Source organism: Eriocheir sinensis, unplaced genomic scaffold (genome assembly GCF_024679095.1).
Source record: "Eriocheir sinensis breed Jianghai 21 unplaced genomic scaffold, ASM2467909v1 Scaffold88, whole genome shotgun sequence".
Taxonomy (NCBI): Eukaryota; Metazoa; Arthropoda; class Malacostraca; order Decapoda; family Varunidae; genus Eriocheir; species Eriocheir sinensis.
Window position 1 is genome coordinate 316522 of NW_026112252.1, and position 3881 is coordinate 320402.

The 3881-nt window shown below is 40.4% G+C and overlaps 1 long non-coding RNA gene across 4 annotated transcripts; it reads right to left on the bottom strand.

Moving 5' to 3' along the window:
* Positions 1-1432: 1432 nt before the first annotated feature.
* On the bottom strand, positions 1433-2925 carry LOC126994801 (uncharacterized). 4 transcript variants are annotated; one of them, XR_007749621.1, is made up of 3 exons: positions 2750-2925; positions 2472-2701; positions 1433-2057 (listed from the first exon to the last, which is right to left on the bottom strand). It is a non-coding gene; the product is annotated as an uncharacterized LOC126994801 (long non-coding RNA). The 4 variants fall into 4 exon arrangements; XR_007749622.1 differs by having other exon boundaries at positions 1434-2057; positions 2518-2701; XR_007749624.1 differs by having other exon boundaries at positions 1435-2057; positions 2564-2701.
* Positions 2926-3881: the final 956 nt, after the last annotated feature.

Here is a 3881-nt window from a genome sequence, read left to right on the forward strand (position 1 = left end):
ATGCTCATCCCTATACTGTCCAAACCCCTTATGCAAGAGAAACCAGCATCTTCACTCTTTCATCCCTCACGCTGGTCAACTGTGGTAAAATCTTCCTTCATCTGTATTTCCTCCTGCCTACGACTTGAACTCTTTCAAAAGGAGGGTATCGGGACACCTCTCCTCCCGAAATTGACCTTTCTTTCGACCACCTCTTTTGATTCTTTTTTGGGAGCAGCGAGTAGCGGGCCTTTTTTTTTATTGTTTTCTTTTTGTGTGTGCCCTTGAGCTGTCTCCTTTGTTGTAAAAAAAAAAAAATCCTTTTGTTTTTCGTCCAAATATTCCATTACACATAATTATTTGCTATACGCTTATCCTATCTTTGGTTCCATTAAAAATCATCATTATCCTCTATACAAAGACTTGTATCGTTTATATATTCCAGTCATCTTTTTATTTTCCTTATGTTTGTTGTCCTAAAATTCCCCTACAAATGCTTCTTATATGCTTCTTAAATGCTTCTTCTATTTTGTTCCATTAAAAATCATCATTATCCTCTATACAAAGACTTCAAACGTTTATATATTCCTCTGTAACATCTCTTTATTTCCTCTCTGCCGCTTATAAAGGTCTGCCTACCTACTGTTATCACCTGCTGTACAAAGGTTCTTACTATACTGTATAATACGATATTTTACAGTACAAAGATCCGGGTTGGGTACTGCCTGTTCTGTCTACAAAGAGTTATCTGTGGGCTAGGCTGTACAAAGGTCTTTATAGTTTATCTCTTACTAGGAAGAGATACGCATTGTTTCTTTTGTTTCTCTTTACTTCCTTTGTCTTTAGAATCTATATTTTACTAGGAAGAGATAGCGATTATTTTGTTTATAGCTTACAGAGGCCTCGGGTTGTAGTTTTTTCTAGTTTTTCTTCCTCTCGTATAAACAGCACACTTCGTTTCACATAAGACATATCGCTTCTCTTGTTTTTCTTTACTTTCAGAGGACTCGGTATTAGTTTTTCTTCTCCTTGTATGTACAAACTTCACTTCTTTCGGCTTCACTGTTCCTCGTAGCTCCGTGAGGCCTTGGTTTTCTTGTTTTTAGTCCTACTGTAGAGAGCTCACTTCGTTATGCTGTTTGTCTAGCCTCGTTAGCCCTTGGTGTTTTGTTTTTAGTCCTGTTATAGAGAGCTCATTTCGTTATGCTGTCCCTCGTAGCTCCGTGAGGCAATGGTTTTCTTGTTTTTAGTCTTACTATAGAGAGCTCACTTCGTTATGCTGTTTGTCTAGCCTCGTAAGCCCTTGGTGTTTGGTTTTTAGTCCTGTTATAGAGAGCTCACTTCGTTATGCTGTTCCTCGTAGCTCCGTGAGGCAATGGTTTTCTTGTTTTTAGTCCTGTTGTAGAGAGCTCATTTCGTTTTGGTGTTTGCCTAGCTTCGTGAGGCCTTGGTCTTAGGTTTTCTTTCTCTTATAGAAACCTCACTTGCATGTCTTTCACTGTTCCTCGTATCTTATCTCTCCTGAGGCCTCGGGTCTAGGTTTCAGTCCTCTTGTAGAAACCTCGCCTTAATTTGTTTCATTGTTCTTCGTCCTTTATCTTTCCTCTTACAGAAGCCTCCCTTCCACTTGTTTCACCGTTCCTCTTAGCTGTCTCACGTGCTTGTGGAGATTTCTTCGGTTAAGTTTTCCTGCAGCCTTAGGAGTGTCACCTCTATTCCTCGCCTTAATTTGTTTCATTGTTCTTCGTCCCTTATCTTTCTTCCCTTCCACTTGTTTCACCGTTCCTCTTAGCTCTGTCTCACGTGCTTGCAGAGGTCTCGTCGGTTTAGTTTCCCAGCAGCCTCAGGAGTGTCACCTCTATTCCTCCTGCCGTACATAGAACTGCTTGGCGGCGGCTATCTCATATCGAGCATCTCACACCTGTTGGCTTCACCTGACACTTAGCGCTGCAGGTATATTGACAGGTAAATTGCCTCCTTGTGTTCTGCTAGAGAGTTTCGTTCGGGGTAGACATCGCCCTCGTTTTCGATTTCTTTCTATCGCGTACAAATTGGCGCACACAATACTGATCCTATACCTTCCTTATCGCGTACAAACTGGCGCACACAATACTGATCCTATACCTTCCTTATCGCGTACAAATTGGCGCACACAATACTGATCCTATACCTTCCTTATCGCGTACAAACTGGCGCACACAATACTGATCCTATACCTTCCTTATCGCGTACAAATTGGCGCACAAAATACTGATCCTATACCTTCCTTACCGCGTACAAATTGGCACACAAAATACTGATCCTATACCTTCCTTATCGCGTACAAATTGGCACACAAAATACTGATCATATACCTTCCTTATCGCGTACAAATTGGCACACAAAATACTGATCCTATACCTTCCTTATCGCGTACAAATTGGCACACAAAATACTGATCTTATACCTTCCTTATCGCGTACAAATTGGCACACAAAATACTGATCCTATACCTTCCTTATCGCGTACAAATTGGCGCACAAAATACTGATCCTATACCTTCCTTATCGCGTACAAATTGGCGCACAAAATACTGATCCTATACCTTCCTTATCGCGTACAAATTGGCGCACAAAATACTGATCCTATACCTTCCTTATCGCGTACAAATTGGCGCACAAAATACTGATCCTATACCTTCCTTATCGCGTACAAATTGGCGCACACAATACTGATCCTATACCTTCCTTATCGCGTACAAATTGGCGCACACAAAATACTGATCCTATACCTTCCTTATCGCGTACAAATTGGCGCACACAATACTGATCCTATACCTTCCTTATCGCGTACAAATTGGCGCACACAATACTGATCCTATACCTTCCTTATCGCGTACAAATTGGCACACAAAATACTGATCCTATACCTTCCTTATCGCGTACAAATTGGCACACAATACTGATCCTATACCTTCCTTATCGCGTACAAATTGGCGCACAAAATACTGATCCTATACCTTCCTTATCGCGTACAAATTGGCGCACAAAATACTGATCCTATACCTTCCTTATCGCGTACAAATTGGCACAAAATACTGATCCTATACCTTCCTTATCGCGTACAAATTGGCACATAAAATACTGATCCTATACCTTCCTTATCGCGTACATATTGGCACATAAAATACTGATCCTCGTTTAACATTTTTCTTACCGCGTACAAATTGGCACACGTATTACTGATCCTATACCTTCCTTATCGCGTGCAAATTGGCACACGTAATACTGATCCTATACCTTCCTTATCGCGTGCAAATTGGCACACGTTATCCTCACCCTTGTTAAACATACATTATATTCATATACCGCGTACATATTGGTACAAGTTATGCTGACCCTCTTTCTACAACATTCTTAGCGTACAAATTGGCACACATAATACTGACCATCATATTAATACCTTCCTTACCGCGTACAAATTGGCACAAGTAATGCTCACCCTAGTTTTACACACATTCCTTACTGCGTACAAATTGGCACAGGGGCATAATCCTCCTCGTTCACTCTATACTTTTTGGTCTAAATCTTTCTTACTTGTCTAACTCCTTACACTTTTCTTAGTTTTGTTTTACTCCCTACTTTCTTATTTTTCCTTATTTCTTATTCTTTACTCCTCCTTTCACATTCTTTCATACTTTCTCACTCTTTACTCTTTTCCCCACTCTATACTTTTCAGTCTAGCTCCTTCTCACTTGTCTAACTCCTTACACTTTTCCTATTTTTGTTTTACTCTTTACCCTTTCTTATTTTTCCTTATTTCCTATTCTTTACTCTTCCTTTCTCATTCTTTCATAATTTCTCACTCTTTGCTCTCTTCCCCACTCCATCACATCCCTAGCAGCGACCAGGCCTAACAGGACC